The 23,290-nt window shown below is 34.8% G+C and overlaps 1 protein-coding gene across 1 annotated transcript in view; it reads right to left on the reverse strand.

Annotated features, from left to right (window-relative positions):
- LOC118746535 overlaps positions 1–19,425 on the reverse strand; it is a 45,432-nt gene extending 26,007 nt beyond the window's left edge. Inside the window, exon 1 of the mRNA XM_036480380.1 lies at positions 19,293–19,425. The gene's annotated coding sequence lies outside the window, so the exon portion shown is untranslated. The remainder of the gene's footprint in view (positions 1–19,292) is intronic.
- Between the last annotated feature and the right edge of the window lie 3,865 nt (positions 19,426–23,290).

Raw genomic sequence — 23,290 nt, forward strand, 5'->3', positions numbered from 1 at the left:
ACAACAGAAAATAAAATAAGTTTTGTTATTTAAAATAAATACCTACAGTTATCAATTCGTCGAAATATTTTTTAATATTATTATGTTTTTTTGTATGTATGGCACCGCATAACGTTGACCACGTTAACCGATTACTATAACTTTTTTTTAAGAAAAGGTGTTCCACCTGTGAGGGACCCATTCTAATTTGGTTTACATCCGCTCATTGGATCATGAAGAGATTAACGATAATCTTAAATTTTTATATGGGAATTGAAGTCGGTTTTGTTTTTTTGCTTAAATAGTTCTTGTTTATGTAAGCATTTGTTGAAAATGCACTAGTAGTTTTAATGCAATCTTATCAACAGCAGTGTTTTCTGCATACACTTGCATCCAGAACTCTCTTGGCTCTCTTCGTATTATTTAATATTCAAAGTGCTGTTTTCACTGATGTCCAGAAGGTTTTCAAAAGCTTAATTTGTCATCTCGGCAGTTTTTTTCGGGTCACATGAAACATGAGTTTGTTATCCAGCTGTAGACATCCTCAGAGTCAATGTTGGGAAAATATTAGATTTTTCTAAACCTTCCAAATTAACGCTGATAATGCGCGTTAACACTAAGAAAATAACTTTTAAAGCCAATTTCACGAAAGCAATTTAAGTGAAAAATGATTTAAATTTTATAAGGAAATTGACAGAAAATAAAAAATCATTTTCCATTTAAATTGAAGGTGAAACCGCCTGTTATCAATTTTCTTAGCGTTAACCTCGAAGTTACATACGTTTTTCTGATTTACTATGTTTATTTATAGGGGTTTCATGCAAATTGCTAGAAATTCTAAAATATACATTTCACCAATAAAAAATCTCGACGTGCCAGAAAAAACCAAAGATGTATTTTAATTTCACAGGCCTCTCTTATCTTCGCAGCGTCATCGAATACGGGTTTTAAATCTAGTGGCGGCATCTTTCTAGTCGCCAGGGAATAGCGACGGATCATACAGTGACTTCTCGTGGCGTTTTATGCCTCTTTTTTCATCCTAGACATCGCTCCTTTCGTTTTTCCAACCACCGCAAATATCCACACACCAGTTTTCTGTACAAATTTGTCAATAGCTATAAAAATTTCGTTGCTAGTGGTGTAAGTCTCAAGTACTTCGCTCATCAGATGTTCTTCTTCGATTTGAATTGCGAATGAGTACCTCAATAACACGAGAAGAACATTAAGTCCCACTACGTCGATACTTTCGTCAAGTTGAAAACTAAAAAAATCACAAGTTTTCACACTTTTTATAAGTTCGTTCTCGACGGCCTCTAAAATTGTGTTGATTCGCTCTTTCGCAGTGTGATTGTGAAGTTTCAAAGAATACACGTGCGCGAAGCTGCTGCGCTTGTTACGAGAATAGCCCAGCAAGCCAAAAAATTTGAAAATTAATCCGAAATAGGGAAGAAAAGTGGATGAAGCGCGGGTTAGGTCTACAAAAGTACCGAAAATGGTTGTGAAAAGAGTATGTTTTCGGCTATTTTTCTGAAAATTTTCTAATTCATCGTCGTCGTTGACAAAACGTACTGGGGAACTACGCTTAAGAGCGAAATACACGACATAAGCGGCGTGACAAACCAAGCGAAATATCCATTTGCTGCAAGCCATTTGTGTTGTGTATGGGGTTTGACGAGCCGCTGAAGGTAATTTTAATAAAAATCAAAATTTTTTGATATTCTGGCCGCTATGTTGAAGTTTGATCAAACCGCTTGCTTGACGATGGGTACTGTGGTGACACTCAGATGCCGCCGTGTTCAATTCAGTACACTGCGCTATTGCGCTGACACCAAAGGTGACGCTGGCATTATTGAGCTAGCACCAAAAAAATTGCCCTATTGCCCATGGCTACAAAACTCGAAAATGTTAAGTCGCTTTGGGAAACGTTCGAAAATTTATAGGTTCAAGTTTGTGACTGATGTCCGCCGTCTTGCAGTCAGCAAGCCCCTTTGTTAGCTCGTTAAAAATGTGTATACACTTTGTATTAATACAATCATATGTATATGTACGTACACAAATGTGAAGACAAATACCTACTTATTTACATGCACACATATTAAATGTAGCTTTTCATTGTCTTCAGTAGTTTATGACCCGCTACCGGCAGCTCAAAGGTACTCTCAGACAGTTGCAAATTGGCCCTTCGCTAGTTACTGGAAGTGTAAAAGCGTCGACAGCTTTGCTACCGGAAATTCATGGATTTTCTTCAGTCATAATGCCTTCCAGGAAAAACTAGCGAAATGTATATCTACTATTTTTAATAGCAACCTACTACACATTTAAATTTAAGTAAGATTTTGAATGTGCAATAAAAAAGTAATTTTTATAATTGAAATTGGAGAGAAAATTCGTTTATGACCGGCTCACAGTGGTCGGAGAAGCCATGTTTTACATGAAAAATTAAAAGCGCTTTTACGACTATAATAAAACTGCGGGATCGCAGTATTGTTGTAAGCATATCCGAATATGCCATAAAATGTATAGTTTGACAGTTGACAGCTGTCAAATCAAGTTCCAATTTCTCTAAAATTTAGAAAATCTTTTTGAAAATACCACTGATTAGGATTTTAGACAAGCTGATCACGAACATTATGTCAAATTAAAACCTTGACTGTAGACAGCTCTCAAATGGACAGTGAACCTTTCTAAAAATAAGACAATCTTTTTAAAAATACCCCTGATTAGGATTTTAGACATGCTGATCACGAATTTTTTGCCAAATAAAACTTTGAGAGAGAGTCAAATAAACTGTTAATTTTTCTGAAAATAAGCCAATATTTTTTATAGGTTTGCATATTATAAGTTTTTCGCTAACTTCACTTAGAATTCCTGATGCCTGGAAAGTGGCTAATATTATACCCGCTGCGAAAAGAAGTAATGCCTCACAACCCTGTGATTTTCGGCCACTCAGCATTCTACCGTCTTTATCAAAGATTTTCGGAAAAGTATTACTGAATCAAATGATGAAGTACCTGATAGAAAAAGACATTTTATCTGAAAATCAATGGGCATATCGCAGGGTACATAGTTGCTCAACCGCTATGCTCAAAGCCATGGAGGACGTTCGACCATCCTTCGATAAAGGCACCGTAACAATCCCCACTTTATTGGAATTTCGAAAGCTTTTGACACTGTTTTCCATAGAATCCTCATTTAAAAGCTAGACACATATTACGGATTCAGCAATGATGCAGTGAAACTAATTGAAAGCTATTTGACTAATAGACAAAAAAGGGTTGTTTCTAGGGGTAACCGCTCTAGCTTAACACCAGTAAAATCGGGTGTACCGCAAGGCTCTATTCTTGGTCCGGTGTTATTCAGCTGTGTTAACGCATCAGTCAGCTGAATGTATTCTGTACTGAGGCAATTATGGAAAACAGCGTACCTCATTTCCCAAGGTGTTAAACTTAAGCTCTTTAAAACGCTATTGGTACCAATAATATCGTACCACGAGTTAATATATACGTAGTTGTCTGGATAAAGAATCCCTCGGAAAATATCAATTATTATTTAACAATGCCGCTAGATATATATATCTTAAGCGTAAATTTGATCGCATCTCCGAGTTTTCGACAAATATTCTTGACTGCAGCATATCTATACTCTTTGACCGTCGTTAGGTGTTATTCATGTATAAAGTAATCTACAGCCTTTACCCGAAATACCTCTTTTCGAAACTGACGTTTGCACAGTCAACTCGCAAATGCAATCTTATCGTACCTTATTTTAAGTATTCAGTTACATCAAGAGTGTTTTTTGTTAGAGCCGTACAGATGTGGAATTCTTTGTCAAGAAAACTAAAATCGGAAACTAGTCCAAAGCGCTTCAATCGACCATCTTAATACAAATTTTTGTTTCCCACTTTACTATTTCTTTCTTCAACTGAAAATATATGAAATGTTCAAAAACTCGTTTAACAACTGATTAGTATACATATATTCTTTAAGATACCAACATTTTATCATTATGTAATTATTATGAAATATGGCAAACTTTTATTAATCTGTAATTCGTATGAAATATGGCACTGTAAAACACCATGATTCAATAATAGAAAGGTTTTGTAATAAAAGAGTCTTCTCGCTCCCACACATAAAATCGGCTCCTTTACTTGTGCAGAATGTTGCTCACTCTACAGTTTTTAGTTATATTAGTAGTAAAACCAAAAATTCTTCATACTAAATATTCGTTGGCATCACCTTCGTTTGCGTAATTTTCGGAAACAAGTGGCTCAGCAGTCGAGATATTTGAAAACCCCGTATTTATAGTCCGATTTGGTTCATATTTAAAACGTATATTCGCTACATGAAAAAGAATAATTCCACTAAAAATTTTACTGATAGGTGGCGCACGAGTCGGTATACAGGGTGGGACAAATAAGACCCACCATCCATAGGTAATAGGTCCATAGTTTGCCTAGCAGTGTGCGTAGTCACTTTATCTTGTTGGTACCACAAATTAGGATACTAAACTGCCGTTGGCCACAAAAAGTTGTCAATCATTGTTCTGTAAGAAGCCCCAGAAATCGTTTCTGGTGTTTCATTCTCATTCTCAAAGAAATATGAGCCGATAACTTTTTCGGCCATAACACCGCACCAAACAGTGCATGCGGATGGGTGTAGCTGAGGCTGGCGTGTCGCCCTTAGATTTTCAGAGCCCCACAATCTACAGTTTTGCTTGGAAATGCCCTTCATCCGACATCAAAACATTAACTAGAAAATTAATTTGTGCAGCTAATTGTGTAAAACGAATAGCGTATTGTAATCGTTGTTGGTGGTCTTGCTATAAGTATCCAATATGATGTTCCAAGAGATTAACTATAACATGCAGAAAGAAAATAACATGCCAACCGTGAGATTTGAGTGGATGTATGTATGTATACGGCTTCAGGTCTATTAGATCACAGGATAAGCTATACAGAGCTAACACTGAATCCATTGTAGTTAGATTTTTTGTGAAATCTACGATAATGCTAGTACTGAATCCGAATAGCTGCGAACGTTGCATATATTTTGAGTGCATACGTTCCTAGCAGTTCGGATTCAGTGATCGCATTTTCGTAAATTTTACGAAAATCGGACTACGATGGTTTTAGCGATATCCCAGATAAGCTTTTATCAATTGGAGTTTTACAAATGATATCAAATAGTTCAAGTTCCAAGCCACTCGTTTTTTGCATTTTTATCCCAGTTTGGTGGTGTGAAATGAAATATGAAATAGGAAGTATGTGAGTCTTACAGGTCTATTCTGCGCTGGTAATACAAATTTTGTAACCGGCAAATAAAGTTCCTGTCAGTTTCTAAACCCTTTTCGCATTCTGTGTACTCTTGTAGCCGGTAAATTTTGTTACCATCTCATAAGCTGATAAAAAAATATCGGCCCGTGAAATATACAATGTCAGAATTTTCACAATTTTTCACAGCTGAATTGCTGAATATTTTAACCGCATTACCAACGTACCTAGAATCGCGGCGAAAAGAACTGGTAACATTTTTTAATAATAAAATATTCCGGTCACAAAATCTTCTGTAATGTGCAGAAATGATCTGTTAAGGTCGGATTCACAGTGCTTGGAATGGAATCGAATTGTGGGTGGCCAGAAAAATCAAGAAACAATTTTTTCCAAACACTCAGGCATATTGCTCATTGTACTTAAGGCCAGGAGACAGAATTTTGAGGAAAGGGATATATACTAAGTTGGGTGGGGGTTAATTGCTCCTCTGCAAGCTTACCAAACTCCTTTATGAATTTTAGCAGTTTGTTGAGGGAGAGAAAATGTGGCTGACTTGCAAAACGTCAATTGCATTGTATACGTACAAAGTATAATGTTCCATAACGTCGAACTACAAAATGTTGACAATGTACAATTTTCCAAAACGCATCCGAAAAGTAACAAAAACGCATCACAAGAGTAATCAACGCATCAGAAACAAAGTTGATGCTTCTTGGGTTTTCAGTTGCGATTGGTGTCGAGAAAATGGGGAGAAGATTACGAAAGTATATTCATTCTTTTATTCAGTATTCAAAATATTCAATGTATGTGATTGTAGTGTTTCACAATTCTGCATAAAAAAAAACAATTTAAATACCGCAGAAGAACGGTATCCAAACATTGTATTGGTACGTTTTGGAAGTCAGCTTATATCTCCAATTCTCAATACATCCGACCCAATGCAGAGCATAATGTTTCACAATATTTTATTAATTTCGCTGCTTTGATTCATTACGGAGCATGCAAAGTAGAATGTTTCACCATGGTCAGCTGTAAAATAGAATGAATAGCCAAAAACTCTTTTCTACCGTTACTTTCTATGGAAAATTCCATCGCATAAAATTGTAATTTTAAATTACTCGTTTCATAGTTTTATTCAATTCTGTCAATAACTTAAAAATATGCATATAAGAGATGAAGGGCTTAGTGGCCATTGCTCTTAAATTCGTCAATAAATTTGATGTTATATACATAAATAAATAAATAATACATACATACATATACATAAGTACCCTGCAGTGAAACCCCAAACTAGTCAGGAAAAATACTAGCTTACAACTAGAATTTCCTGACTGAAACCGAACTAGTTCGAAAATTACCAGACTTGTACCAAGTACAAAATTATTTATTCATGTCCTGTTTTATTTGCCTTCGACAGTTTAATACAATAGAGTACACTAAATATTATAAATTTTATTTGGGTATATTGTAAACCATTAAAGCGAGTACGTACTCGCCATTATACCATACCTGTTAAATAATGATTATTAATTAAAGCATGTTTTTTTGGATAACCGCTTAATGATTAAATACCGATATTAGCACCTTTTTAATGATTAATAATTAATTACTTAAACAAAAATGTTTAATTAATTCGTTAATTTTAATTACACCATTATTTTGTTATTTTTGAGTATTTTCAATTATCTTTGACTTTTTTAATTACACGATCAATATACTTATTTGATAAATTTCAATTCCCAAACAATAAGCCAAGTATAGGCAAAATTTAAGAATATTTAATAACTGCTTCAATTATTTATTTATTTTATTCTTATCCAAATCTCTAATTTTAAACATTAATTATTACTTTTAAAAAATTTTAAAAAGAAAGAACTGAAATGTGCAAAGTTAATGAATATAATTTATTTCAATAAAACCTTCTATCTTTATTTTAGTTCGTTTTATTTTTAACTAAAATGGTTTCTTTTCCATATTCAATATTATTAAAAAAGCTAAAAATATAGTATTTATTGTACTTGAAAGCTTTTACTTTTAATAGCGTTTAATGAAAAATGCATTTGAAATGTAATAATTATTGGCAAATCTAAGGCTGCTACATAAAAATTTGTAATGTATTAAAGTGTACTTAATCAAACGTTTTTTATTGTATATTCATGAATTCATTTTATTTTTTGACTTCCAAAGTAGTGGTCTTGGTCCATAATTGGTCTAGTATTGTTCTACCTATTTTGAACTAGTATGAGACTGGTATATTTCTGACCAAAATCTGACAATTGCCATCTCGTAGGACATCCTCATGTTAAAAATACCAGTTGATTGCATGGATAGCTGGCTGACTAGTTAGGCATGCGGTTCATACTAGTTGTGAGGTAGTTTACAACTAGTACATTTGACTACAGGGTATGTATAAGAAAACTAACGCCGAAAAGTGGGTTAAGTAGAGAGAACTACTGTCCAGTTTCATAGTCCTTCAAAGGTCCTTGCAAGTGTGAATGAAGGATTAGAGTGCGGATTATGAAATACTTAATTTCAAAACTTTGGAAATTCAATTTGAACTTTGTTGTGCAGTCTCTTAATACTTAAACGCAGTGTTGCTTGGCTTGTTCGTCATTTGACCGTTGCTTATTGGTTACATATATACATATTAAAAATTCATTAAAGTTACAAGAAATGAAAGTATCGGTCATAATTCATGTATGCGTGTACAATATGTAAGTCAAATTCTTATGCAATCAATTTTCTTTGTAGTTCGACGTAAGTTCATTTATTTCTTGAAATTACTGCTGCGTAATGTATTAGTGTATTTACAATTACCGGGCGTATGTAATTTCAGCGATTGTTGCGTTAATGCAATCACTTTTGACTTCATCAAATGTAGGGGCATTTATTTATTTTCATGAGCAACGGCAAAAAATACAAATAAAAAAAAAACCTAATCAATTTGCTAAAGGGCACATCATACGATGGGGTAAATGATTTCAAATAAGGAGAATAATGTTGCTAGACTGCCAAGTTACGTGAAAACTGTTTTTTTTTAGTTGATCATACAGGCAAAAAAATTGTTTTGTGCGAGATATCGTTAGGGGTTTTTTATAAGGCGTGCATTGATGACACTAAAAATATTTGTTATTTTCTTATATGTGTAATTTTTAGTTTAAAGCCAGTTTTGTATATTGACTTTAATCAATAACTTCACGAAAGCATTTTGAAATTTTCTCGGTAATAATAATAATTACTAGTGTTCGCCCAGCGGTTGAAATTCAGCCACTAAAAGTAAGGAGTTGAGGTGAGTTAAGGTGAACTGAGCTGATCTGAGTTGAGTTAAGTTAAGATCAAGTGAATTGAAGTAAAGTGAGTTCAGATAAGGTGAAATTAGATAGGTTAACGTGAGTTGACACGAGTTGAGATGAGATAAGGGTAGTTGTGGTGAAATTACATTAGTTAAAGTAAGCTGAGTTGAAATGAAGTCAGTTGGGATGAGCTGAGTTAAGGTGAGTTGAGGTGAACTGAGACCAGTTGATAAGAGGTGATTTGAAATGAGCTGGGGTGAGTTGAGGTGAATTGCGTTGGATAAAAAAACCAAACATAAATAGTAAAACCTGACATAGCATAACACAAAATAAAGTAACATAACTTATTATAACATAACTTAGCATAACCTAACATAACATAAAATAGCATAACATAATATAAGGTAACATAATATTACATACAATAACATCACACCATACCATAACATAACATATCCAAATATCAATTTTATTTTTTTCTTGTTATCTATTATCTGTTATTCTTGTTATATATATATTCTTGTTATCTGTTATAATATAATCTCCTTCAACAAAGCTAGACAGAAAATGAGTGTCACGTAATTTTAGCACTCGCAGCCAACATTTACTTGCAGATTTATCGAAAGGCCATAATGTTTTAAGAGAAATTCAAAAAGTGTCAACTGATGACGATGACGACCTTGAAATCTGATATGCTATGTATATTCGTCTTAGAGCAGCGGTACTAAAAGTAGTCCGATAGATGAATAGAACAACAAAAAGTTATGCTCGTTGGAAACATGTTTGCCTCCTATCAAATATGGTAATAAAGATGGTAACAGATGCTAATTAATTATGACTCGTTAAACGTGAAACGCCTGAGGAGTAGCCATCAGCAGTTGTGGTTTACGAAAAGGAAGCGCAGAGGCAAAAGCGGTCGACTTGTGCTATTCGCACAACCACCAGCTGAACACGTAACTCAAAGCACATACATATCTACTTACCAGCCAAAAAACCAATATATGTATATGTATGTATGAATTTGTAAGTAAGAACAAGTATTGGAAGTAAAATTTAGAGACAGTCTGACAAAGCACTAGTTCCGAACTACATATATCAGAACTATCTCTGAACTAGTGCAAAACGGCTGCAGAGCGGGACAATTGAAAATTGCAGTGTAAGTGTACAAATTTGCAATTCTCGTACAATATGAAAGTAGCTCAGCGAGAAGACCTCCGACTCAAACATCATTGGTCGCGAGTTCAAGTCGCGGTGGAGGCAATTTGTGAGTTGTTAGATTTAATGAATTTAAATTGTTGCGTTCCGCTTACAATATTTTTTTTTTTACAAACTATGTAGCTAAAATGGAATCTGTAAAACAAAGGGAGCAAACGAGAAAAATATCCAAAAATCGAATATTAAAAACGTTTTCTTATACAAACAAAAACTGTCCAAAATGGAACCGATTAAAAACTAGTGGCAAAGTAATGCACTGGGCGACAATTGTCACCGTCAATGACATTGCCGTGTAAAACTGAACAGTTGAATGCATTGATTGGGCATTGAGCTAGAACTAGTACTGTCGGCAAAAGGTCTAGTTCTACGCTAGTTCTGGGTTAGTTAGATTTTCTGCAGGGTATGTACAAGTAGGCCAATATTTTTGAAAAGTGTTGTTTCCAAGTTCTGTTCTTGCAGCTTCCAGCAACTGGTTTGCCCGTTTAATTTATTAATTTATTAGGTTGGAACATTTTTTATCCATTATTCTACTAAAGACTGTGATGTCTGCCAACCTGCTTGCATACTTATGTTGACATATTTAATTTGTCTTTATGTGGCCAATGCAATGGCCAAATTACATATATTAAGTTTGTAGTATATATTTATTTGCTTTATGTTAGTGAACTTATACTCGTAGCATCCATCCCATTGATATTCGAAATTAAATCGAGAGTGTTTCGTAAATAAATAAATAAGCGGGAAAAAATGAAGTCATTAAGAGGAATATATGTAAATGCATACGCTTATGTAAATGCAAAACATTTCGGTGTAGCTAGAAATCCTCTAAAACCATTTTAATCATTATTTTACATAAAAAATGTTAAGCTTAAGATTTTACGACGATTAATTAAAAACAAGTTAAAAAAAAAATCAAATCAGTTGCTATGATGGTACTGCCGCTTCAGTATTCCTTGTAGAATCTTATCTTTATCCACTGGAGGAAAATGATGATGGAAAACTTTACCCAGAGACTACTTATTTGTGTTCAAGTCAGGTGAAATCTAATTGATTCCAAACCAATGCTAGTAGTTACTAGAAATAGGCGCGGGATATCGGTGCCCGCTGGCCCACGTATATTAGCTTTGGTCGTATAACGGTTGTTTGTAACAGTCTGAAAGAATCGAGATAGATACAGGTACAGTAACCACGTCCCCTTCCCTAATAACTACGGTGACCATAAATATGGATTCAAAATGAAGGACAATTTTTCAAAAATATGCCTACATACATATATTTACGTAGTATAAAAATATCAAAAGAGTATTTATGATTCTAAATTCTTATTACATTTTAAGCTTTAAAAATGAATCACGTTTTCTTCATTGATATTAATCTTTTTTTACATGAATATTTATAAAAGTATAGTAAAACATATCATAATTACAATAGCTTACACGCACGCAAAGTACCAAAAAACACTTTTTTGAAAAAATCCATCCATTGTCCGATAATTTTAAAATAACGAATAAAATGCGGGACAAATGCAGGACACTTGGAAAAAATCAGTACATTTTTAGGTTTTTCAGGTTTGAAAAACTACGCAGGACCGACCTTTGAAAAACAGTACGGTCCTGCAAAAAACAGAACGGATGGTCACCGTACTAATAACGGTAATTTGCAGAAAAATTCCATTAATTCAATAAACAAGTACCAAAACGAAATCATTTAAAAGAAACCAGAGACCGTACCGATTATATATTTTATAAAAAGCAAACAATTTACGCTATTCTTTGACTTTTATTATTTTGAGCAAATAAAACCGGGTAATTTTGCTTTTTATTTTTTAAGGCAAAAATAAAAGTTAAAATTTGCCTTTTTTTGAGCAGAAAATAATCGGTAATTGTTGCGTTTTATTTTTTCAGGCAAAAATAAAAGTCAAAGTTACAAATAGGGGTATTCCAGAGTTGTGTATACTCGAATTTAATAGTTTTAAAGCTCCTATCTGGGGGCTACTCTGTAATGCGATGCGATGGATTCTAATAACTTCCTAATACACAAATACTAGGGTTAGATCAAATCTAAATACATATATATGTATGTACTATGTATCACAGCGAACGGCAGTGCCGCGAGTGACGAAAGCAGCCACAGTAGCATGCTGAAATGACTCGCTTATATATACACGAGATTTGGAAGTTTTTATCCAGACGTCCAATCGACATGTTTGAGATATCGTTGAAAAGGTCTTGCAGAGTGCGTCCAGAAAATGTATTCAATCTTCATAAACGAATAGCCGGATTCTTAAAAATTAGGCTAAAGTGTTGCGAAACAAAAAACGTTTTTTTGCTTTTGGCGGTTTAAGGGGGCATGTGGATACTCCCAACATATTTAGTGTTATTCTATAGGCCAATACCTTTCAAACAATACCTTATATATTAAGTTCCGGCTACTAGTTGGAAAGATATAGAGGTAAATGTGTTTTGGTTCGTGTCTCCACTAGGAGATGCTTTGGTATGTATGTGGCGTCTGTACGTACCATCATTTAATTTTTTTTCAGACTTTCAGGAATTAAAGTACAAAAAAACTAAGAAGGTTTTGTTCTAGGATGTTTTGATTCGTGTGCCTTTGTGGGCGTGGCTGCTGTCTGAAATTCGAGAAAAGCCAATTTTTTAAACTACCACTGAGGCCGCACTACTCAGCCCATGTCATTGATGTGGATATCAGAAGAAGGGTCTTCAAAAAGGCTATCTATCTATCTCTATATTTTTTGTTTATAAAATATTAATATGTCATAACGTTATCGCCCGAAAACTAAAAATCGGGCTGCTGAAAATATACCATTCGGGCATTTTCTCAAAAACTGGTCAGTCGATTTTATTCTAGGTTTCTACAAATCTAGTCCAGAATCTTAGCTTTGATCTGGTATACAGCTTATATCTGGGAAAACTCTTGTTGTGGAGATATTGCGATTCAAATTGAAAAAATGTCGCTCCAAAAAGGGTCAAATGGTTAAAAATTAACATATCCGTCTAATTTGGTTATTTTAAGATATAAAAATAACTTACCCAGTTCCCCAAAAAAATTGCCCATTCCCCGATTGCTACTTAAACCGAATTTCTCTGAAAATCGGGGAATTTTCCGCGAGTTGACAAGTTGAATGATGCAGCTGTGCTAATCACTTCCTAAATGTCTTGGAAACCACAATTTGTGTGTATTTTAGAGCACTTAACCTACCTGGGAAGACGCGTACAATATTACCTATAGTTGTACATAAATATGTATGTATGAGTGCATTTAGTTCACCCAGTGTGCCGCTACTACTTACATACATATGTATAAATTGCCACTGAGCAAAACTACTTGAGAAAAAAGCATTAGTTTAGTAGCACGAGTGCAACATCGTACACGTAATAGAAGTAAAACTTCTTAAAAAGAGCACATGTGTGCGCCCCACACCCGGTAGAAATCTTAACAAAAATAAACTACGAGACTATCATACGAATATAGTTGTATATTGTATCCATAGTTGGTACCAAGTTGATAAGTTTTTATCATTTCTTATATTTTTAATTTTTAATTTTTTCGAATAAAAAAAAATTCGAAAAATTATGTGTTTCAATGGACACATCGATTTGAATATATAATTTAGATTTAGATAACATTTTTAGCAATTTATTTGAGAAAAATAAAACATTTAGATTATTGTTTGTATTTTGGTCGATTTTAAATTTGCTACCCCAAAATAATTGATATCAAATAAAACACCTCTTTGAGGTAAAAGTTTCGAGTGACGAAAGCTGAACTAGAAACACAAAATTTATGGTATCAATTTCGTGACGAAAATTATACGCATTTTTTTTACTGCCTTTGAAACGTACGGAAAATCTATTTTTATTTATTCGGAACGTTGCGATTTCTGCTAGAAACACAAAGTAAAAAACAGAACTTATGCAACGATTCGTATGAATAAAAAAGATTTTCCGTACGTTTCAAAGGCAGTCAAAAAATGAGTATAATTTTCGTCACGAAATTGATATCATAAATTTTGTGTTTCTAGTTCAGCTTTCGTCACTCGAAACTTTTACCTCAAAGAGGTGTTTTATTTGATTTAAATTACTCTGTATATATGTATGTATGTTTCTTAGGAGCAAATCTTGCAATCAAATTTTGACCAACATTCCGATGACCTACAGACTTGAAACTTCACAGTTGGCTCAGAACCCGATGACAATAGTTGTGTTTTTTTTACAAATTATCCAGTAACTTGCCAGCAACTCTCCAGTAACTTTATTTCTAAGAATTCGCTCTCATAGAAAAAATTTGCAAAAAAGTACGTGAACGCTTTTCCAGTAATAATTTGCAAGTTTCATGAACAGCTGATAAATTGGTTGTTTATTCGCAGCAAATTCCTAATAAAACAATATATTTTATATTTAAATATGTTTATTTTGTGAATTTCCACAATAAAAAGCCACAAACAGTTTCCTTATTAGTTTAAATTTCATCCAGCAACATGCGATCAGCTGTTTTTCGTACTGGCAAATTCTTACAAGTAAAAATTTATCCAGTAAAATCCAGTAAAAACTTGCAACTTCAACTGTAATTTTTCGCTCTCTCAATTTCCCCTACCTTGCAAGTTTTTGCGTACGAAAACGCCAAAACATGAAAATTCGTAAAAACTTTTACTGCAAATGAGTAAAAAAACGCAACTAATGTAATACGAAATAACGAATACGTTAATCCGATAGGTGGCGCAGGAGTTGAGTTATTTGAAAACCCCGTATTTATAGTCCAATTTGGTTCATATTTAGAAAGCTTGCTTTAAAAATATTAGTTTTTACTATTAGCTTATTTTAGATTTATGTTAGTAATAATTGAAAACCTCCAGTAATTGTACACGGGAAATATTAAGCAGAAAATTGGAATATGAACACGTGTGTTGTATGGTTTAATGTACCTAACATAATTTTTGGGAAATAAATCATAATTAGTGTCCACAATGCAAAAGATAACGGCACATCTAAATTTTAAACCACATCTGTGTTTGTGCTTGCATTTTACAATAGTTTTAACATATTTACAGAAAGTTTTGAGCTGCAAATTATTTAACTACTCAATTAAAAGGTTATTATTGCTAATTTGCAATAACACATGCACACATACATATATACATATGTATAAATAAAAATAAAAAACATACGTGACCTTACGCAATAGTGTATCAAATTACGGAAAGTATAACTATGAAAAGCGTTCAAAATCAAATATTTTACAATGCGAATGAATTCAAAAAGGCACCTATGTAAGGTAGAAACAACAATGGAAGATGACCCAAAAGGTGTAACAAAAACTCTTTTGAAAAAAAGAGAACAATAGTTGTAGGTACTGAATATAGGTATTAACATGTGTATATGTTTTTTATATATTCGACTAACCGAAAAAAGTATGTAACTAGAAGAAAAACAGCAAATGAAAGTGAGAAGGAAAGCGAGTTGCAATTGAAAGTAAAATTGGCGAAAATTTGTTACAATTTCTTGTTGCGCATCAAAGCAGGCGGAGCCGAAAGTGTTTTGTGTTGTTGCCACTGGTGTGTAGCGGCAATGCTGTTGCTTCAGGCGTTTGCGGTTTTGATAACTATGATGACCAGTGTTGCCACAAAGATTTATAATTTGTTACCAAAACTCTAAAAAAAAATTTACAAATTTTTATAAACATAGTAAATTGAAAATGACGAGTTATGGACCACATCTGCAAAATTATTTTCCCACGTATTCTTATGTAGACAATTATTTTGGCGACGAAAAAACTACACCACGACTGAGATTGTCGTCAGCTTAGATTTATTCATATTTTTCGAGCGACATATGAGTTCCACCGGGTTCAAAAAATTCATATCACAATCGACAGAGCATTTAAATAATGAAGATGAACAATTTACAGCTGTGGTCGTCCTTTTCAATGTGTTCAAACTATAACAATTCACAAATATTTTTAAAACATAACACAAAAAAATCGCTCAGAGATTTACAAACATTTAAAAGGTGTTTAACATACAGTCTTTTACATAAAGTATTTATGTAACTTAAAACCAAAAAATTAATTAAAACATGAAACCAGCAAATGTATCGTCAAACGATAGATGAAATTTACTTTTACAATTTTATAATTGGCTCACATTTGTATTTAATTGCAAAATTGTAATTAGTCCTGTAAAGTTATTTTCTTTCACCATTGGTTCCAGCAGGTAAAAATGACCCAAAAACCTGATTTGTGGGACTGTAGGCGCTGTGATCGAGCCGTCATATTGGGAAAAATTGGTGGTTTCTTTAAATTGCTATATTGCGAACATATATTAAAGCCCTTATTCTAGAACCCGAATTAAAAAAATACTCATCATGTCCATATTAAAATTATGGATTCTGATGCATTTGCAATTATAACAGCAGAGTAAGAGCGCGCTATGGCAATGTATTCACAAAGGTCTGCGGAGCTGCCGGGCATAGTAACCATGGACACATCTATGTCAGCTTCTGGTTGAATTCTTGAGCCACAAGCTATAACTCCTCCTATGCCTGAAGAAGTAGTTCTCAATCCAGTTAATGCAATACCAGCTTCGTCCAAGCCATTGAAAGTATGCATTTTGTGAGGTTCACTAGCTGGTCAAGCTTGCTTCTTCCTTCGGCCACGCTTAGGGATTACAAGCCTTACTAGTGAGAATTCTCCTTTTTTTGTTGCCGGAGAAGAGGGCGGAAGCCCCTCTTCTACTGTGAAAGGTATACAAAAGTGTTGCGGAATAGGGGTGTAAAAGATCTGTCTTGTCAAGTCAAATTTTTACGTTAAAGAGCTCTTTCAATTTTTGGGTGTCTTAAGATGCAAATTTTTTGTTTTGTGCAATTGTAAGAAGGTTCAAAGTTCTAAATTTTTATCAGTAATAAGTTAGTATTAAAAACTTAAGAGAAAAGCCTTACGTAGGAAAAAAATTACCAAAGTTAAAAAAATTACCAAACTCGTTCTAAAAAGGAAAACAAATTACCAGATTTGGTAAAAAATTACCAAAGCGGCAACGCTGATAATGACGCGCTGCTAGCAGTTGGTACCGGCGCACACATTGACACAAAACAGCGGCCCACCACGCCAAACATAATATGTGGTATATACACACTTAAATAAGTACGGACATGGATATTTACAACGTGTTTAATATTGCATCTGTTATTTTGAATTTATATATTTATGTATATTTGTATGTATGTATGTACATATATTTGACTTTAAAATTTGCAGTTTTTTATAACTAACACGTTTCTATGGGTATTTGAAGTTAAGTTCAAACGAAGAACAAAAACGCGAAAAATATCTTAGAGTTGAATTGGTTGTGAAGGGCGATTGGTACATGCCACACAATGGGGCATAATTAGCAATGCCTGAAAAGTTTGGAAACTTTTAATGTGTGCGTAATTTGTATGTTGCAAGGGCCCGCAGTGATGTTAATTTTCAAGATACGCAATTATTTGTAGCCATGCATGTAATATGCTTAAGTGTGTACGTAGTGCGTATGTATGTACATATATACATACACATGTAACAGTGTCGACTTGTGATTTCGTATTCTTTGGCTATTGTATTTGTTGTGTAAGAAATATATAATGCAGGCACAAGTGCAGCAGCGAACAGCGTATTTTGCTACGAATAATTTGCATTTCACAGCTGGTTTGAAGGCCATTTCGGTAATCAAGCGGGCGGGCGAAAGGAATGCAAATTTGCCTATTGTGTCATTTGGTAGGTTTTGCAAGATTTCATCACTTGTCGGTTGTTTGTTTCTTGTTTTGATTCGTTGTGTTGGATGCAAAGTTTTGTTTTTCAACTTACCTGAAATTTTTTTCAAATTAGCAGCACCCTTTTGTAGATACAGTATGAGTATTTCAAATCCAAGTTCGCTACTTCAGTCTTTCGTTGCTACTGCTGGTATTGCTTGCTTTTCTCGTAAATCCCTTCCTGTTGTTGCTTTTAACAGCTATTCGCTTCACTTGACTGGTTATTGCACTGTGTTTTTGTATTTTTGTGAGAATTTTATTTAACACTTCTCCACACTGTTAGCAAGCATTTTTCTGTTTTTTTCTTTATATTAACGATTTTATTAAATTGTATTACTACACATAAAACCATTTTCGAAATAAAAAATATAAATATAATAACATAGTGTTAAAAACTTGAGCACGCATCGTTTGATATTGTTATACACAAAAATCTATATTTTATCATAAAGATATTTATATACACAAGCGCATACATACATATGTCCAAACACATGTATTTATCTTCAAATATATGCTTGAATGCATACATATATACCTACATATATAGTCTAGTTATAAACCACACAAGCAAAAATCCGCGGCAGAAATATGTGTTCAGTGGAAAAAAAGCTTTGGAACATATGAAGAGAGTCAATAAAAGAAATGAGAAAACCACAACGAAATGCACTTATGCATACAAATGCAAAAGTAAGCGCATGATCGGATAAAGTTTCGCATGCAAGCAACAGCAGCGTTTGAATAAGAAACTAAAACTCCAAAGCACGCCCTTGTTTCAGATCGCACTGCTTTAAATATGTATTTACATGTACATATATCGTCGATGTTTTTGCAAAACCGCCCATCGACCAGTTGCAAAATCCTAAAGCCTAAATCGCTGTTGTGGCAAAAATAAGATTTGGTAACCCTGAACTCCTGAGATCTATGCATAAAAATCTTAAAATCGTTGTTAAAACAATAGATTTGTTAAATAATAGCTATATAAAATACAGCCTGTCAAAGCAATGCCTTCAAAGAAAACCCGTTTTTTCGCTATCCTGTTTCAAATTGAGTGTCGTAAGGTAGGCGGTTTTGCAGTTAGTCGATGGGCGGTTTTGCAAAAACATCGACGATATGTATGTACATATGAACACATTCGTACGTATGTATATATAAATATATATATATGTATATATACATTTGTATGTAGAGTATCTATACATTTGTAGTTGGTGGCTTAGCTTTTGCTGTAAATGCTTATATATATATTATATATGTACGTTTGCTGTGCTTGTGTGCGTACGTAGACACTTATCTTGTTGCATATTGCACTGCAGCTGTAAAGTGCAAGCAAAAGGTAAAAAAACACAAAAAATTGCATACGATACTACTACGATAAATAGTTTTAACATATATAGACCGTATTTTTATTGTTGTGTCTTTCCTAATTTTCACCAACTTTTTAATATCTTTTTGCTATCTTTACATTAACTTAATTTTTGCTCAATTTATTCATTTCACTTGGTATTCGAAAGAAAACATTCAAAGTTACTGGCAGTGGAAAATATGCAATTGGCATTACGAAATTCTTTTAAGGAAAATTTTTCAAAACACATAATTTTTAAATTTATTTAAACAATCATATTAGATTTCCGGAAACGCGTACAAATTTACTAGATTTTTTCACAATTTTTTCAACATTTTTGTATGTACATATGTATCGCAACTAAGGAAACAAATAAGTTTGTATGTATTTACTCATTTCTTGTTAAGCAATTCACTGGAAACCTAAACACGGCTCAAATAATGTGTACCGTACGCAGTGCTGCTCAAACGCAGACTAAATTGGCCAACAATTGGCCAACTGCCATTTGGCTTGAAAAAATGTTCAGTTTCTTATTATTACCGCCGTCATTGGAAGTTGCTGACACCGAATATCAATGGAGCAAAATTGAACTGCTTCCATGCAAATTGATTGGAATTGTTAAGTGCAGCTGATCGCGAGTTAAGTTGAGGTGCGCTGAAATAAGCTACGCATGCGCTGTTTTTAAAATAAATTTCAGCCATAAAAGCGTACAACATTTTTGTCAGCAAATGTAGCTTTTTCTCTAAGCTCTCGCCATATTGGTTGACTTCCTCTCCCAACTAGTTATTAAGCGGTTTTGGTGGTAATTTTGTGTAAGTGCAGCAGTCTGACTTTAGTTTATTTTTATTTTGTATTTTCCTCCGCTGTGTCTCCCATTTTATGCTATTTTTTACTGAAATTACTATTTATTATCATTGATTTAGCCGGAGATAACGTGGAGTCTCAAGCAAATGATATTTTATTTACAAATCTGATATTGTTAACGGAAGAACATTTCAATGTACACTCACAAGCAATATCGACTCCACGTTGAATGGTAAATGCTGCATTATTGCCGTCGTTTTTTTACAAATTACTAGCAGACCCGGCGAACTTCCTCCCGCCCAATTTTATTTATTTTTATTGAAATATTTGGTCCAACGTTTCCACCGCAATTCACGGTCACGTTTGGTTTTGTGGTCGTCAGAAAGCATATCCTACATTGATTTTAGTGTGGGGCAGTATCGATACCAAAAGTACTCAGAACTCGATTCTCAGAAGGATCGACAGCACCCGATTTTTAAAAGTATCGATACTGAGTACTCCAAAGAACTCAGTACTCACAAAATAACTCGAAAGTAGTCAGTACTAAAAAATACCCTGTTCCAATAATCGCTTTGATACATGTACTCAGGATCGATTCAAAGTACTCGGTATTAAGTGTCAAATAGACTTAAAATGTACTGAGTTTTATTTGCACTTAAAGGTATTCAGAAATGATTGTACTCAATTTGCAGTTCAATAATTTTCAAGCATAATACTTGTACCCAGTACAGTTAGCAATTCATTTGATATATTGATTTAAATAAAATTCTACTAGCTTGTGAGATTTCTACACTAAGGGCCGTTTTCTAATGTAAGCAGTAAAGTTGCCTTTACTAACAGGGCAGTTAAATTGTTCGTCACTTTAAAGTGTTTTCGTTTTCTTATCTTACCGGTAAAAATAAATTTGTTATTCCGTAATTACGGCAGCACAAGAGTGAAACTTCACTACATTCATCATAAAACTTCAAATGTTGGAAATGCAACATAATCAAATATAGAGCACGAGCAACTGTTAGAAAAAACCAAAACCTTGGTTGAAATATCTAATATATCTGACGCATGAACAAAAACCAAACCAAAATTTTAAGTTGGGTACACACTTTTAAAGGTTGCATCGGGTGTGCAAAAATTTATCAATTCGAGAAATTAATGCGCTATAGAGAAAACCAAAACTCGTATATCGAGACGATAAAGTGGCCAGTAATCTAAAGGATAGATGAGAAAACGGCCCTAAGAATGGAAATGTTACCAACATGTGTATATTTAAAGAAAGTACTCAGTACTCTGAAAAATACCCGATCCTCAAAAGTATAGATACCAAAGAACTCGATCCTCAAAAGTACTCGATACTTCCCAACACTAATTAATATATACTTGTACAACCCAGCGGTCGGAGTTCGACCCCTTCACTTATTTCATTCACTTTTTATATCTTGCATTTTTTAGGTCAATCAGCACCTGTTGTTCGTCTAGGTCACTAATATTGTTAGGTGGAGTGATACGCATTCTGTAAAATAATTTAATAATTCATAGGAACAGAAGGGAGAATTAGATTTGTATGGGAATTATATTATTATATTATATTAATATATAAGAAGACATGTTGCTACTGTTACTGATATTCAGGTTGAACATCTACCAATTCCGGAATGTTATTTTTCTTTAATATTTCGATACAAGTGTTCCTTAGAGGGTTTAAACCTAAATTCTGCACATCTTCACCAACTCCTCTGAGTTTCATTAAAATTGAAAAAGGTGTGGAACAAAAGTTGTTAAGGAAGCGATATTCTGCCGAAATCCGCAATAAAATCTGCGTTTTGCTAACTTTGGTCCTGCAATTGCCACGCCGATTTCTACGGGTTTGTCGCCTTACAGAAAAATCTTGCCGTACAAATATTATATAAAGTTTTTTTTTGCAAAACCCCGCTGTTTAACACCTTACTAAATATATCTCAACATAAGTTTTCGAAAATAAATTACAAACAAATTTTGATTCTCACAAAATAAACCATCTAGCCAAAAGGAAAAATATTTTAAAAATAGTTCTGGAAAAATCCCCATTTTTTAACCACGCTTTTATAGAGAATTAAACAAGGATTATGATGGTATAATTTTAAGTCCCTAATTTACTGGGGTATAGTCGTTGCGCTGGGTATGCAGTTACAGTTGCATGGCTATACTCAATCCCGACTCTTGCGTCCTCGTTCGCGAACTCTGGGCAACGTGAGCAACCCATGTGCGAGATACGGTGACCAATCCGAGTGGAGCCTTGGGTCACGGCCTCTGCCAGGCTGGTTGATGTCCCCGTAAGGACAAAAGCTGGCATCACCGCCATCCAACAAATGCGTTGGACGGGGCAAGGCAAGCAATGTCTGGGGCTGCCATGTAAAGGAGCGCAAATTCGGAGTTGGATTTGTGGTGGGAGAGAGACTCCGTCGCCGAGTACTGTCGTTCCCCCCGGTGGACGAGCGTCCAGCCACAATTCGTATCAAAGCGAGATTCTTCAAAATCTCGCTCATCTGCGCCCATGCCCCGACGGAAGAGAAGGATGAGGCATCCAAGGATTTCTTCTACGAGCGCTTAGAGCGCACGTACGAGCGCTGCCCCCGTCATAATATAAAAATCGGGCTTGGCGACTTCAATGTCAGGGTGGGCAAGGAAGGGATCTTTGGAACCACCGTCGGAAAATTCGGCCTCCACGACGAAACGTCCGAAAACGGATTAAGGCTGATCGACTTCGCCGGGGCCCGAAACATGGTAGTATGCAGTACTAGGTTCAAGCATAAAAAGATCCATCAAGCTACGTGGCTGTCTCCGGATCGAAAAACGAGAAACCAAATCGATCATGTTGTGATAGACGGAAGGCACGCTTCCAGTGTTTTAGACGTACGCACACTCCGAGGTCCAAACATCGACTCGGACCACTATCTTTTTGCAGCCAAGATACGCACCCGCCTCTCTGCAGCAAAAAAATGTGCGCCGAAATATGTAAGGAAAGCTGAACGTCTAAAAGCTGCAATCACAACAGACAGCCAACGCTTTCGCTACTCGACTCTCACACCTGCTCTCAGAGAGCACTCTTCAACAAACCGACATATGCGAGCAGTGGAACCACATTTCCCGCTCATTAAGTACCGCCGCCGGAGACGTAGTCGGATTTCAGCGAGCCCGAAAGAACAACTGGTACGATGAGGAGTGTAATGAAGCTGCAGAGAAAAAAGATGCCGTCTACAGGGCCACGCCCGATCGGGCGCAACGCGCGCTATATGGGACCGCTATAGGGTTCTGAAGAGGGAAGCGAGACGTATTTGCCGCAATAAGAAGAGAGAGGCCGAAATACGTGAGTGCGAAGAGCTTGAAATGCTGGCCGACAGGAAGAATGCCCGAAAATTTTACCAGAGAGTTAGGTGACTTACGGAAGGTTTAAAGATCGGGGCGTACTTCTGTAAGAACAATAACGGCGACCTAGTAACTGATGTCCAGAGCGTACTTAAATTATGGAGGAAACACTTTTCCGCCCTACTAAATGGTAGCAGCAGGGGAAGTTGTGGAGAAGAAGAACCCGAGCCCGCAGTCGATGATGACG

Source organism: Rhagoletis pomonella, unplaced genomic scaffold (assembly GCF_013731165.1).
Source record: "Rhagoletis pomonella isolate Grant_MI unplaced genomic scaffold, Rhpom_1.0 Rhpom_scaffold_00010, whole genome shotgun sequence".
NCBI classification, from domain to species: Eukaryota; Metazoa; Arthropoda; class Insecta; order Diptera; family Tephritidae; genus Rhagoletis; species Rhagoletis pomonella.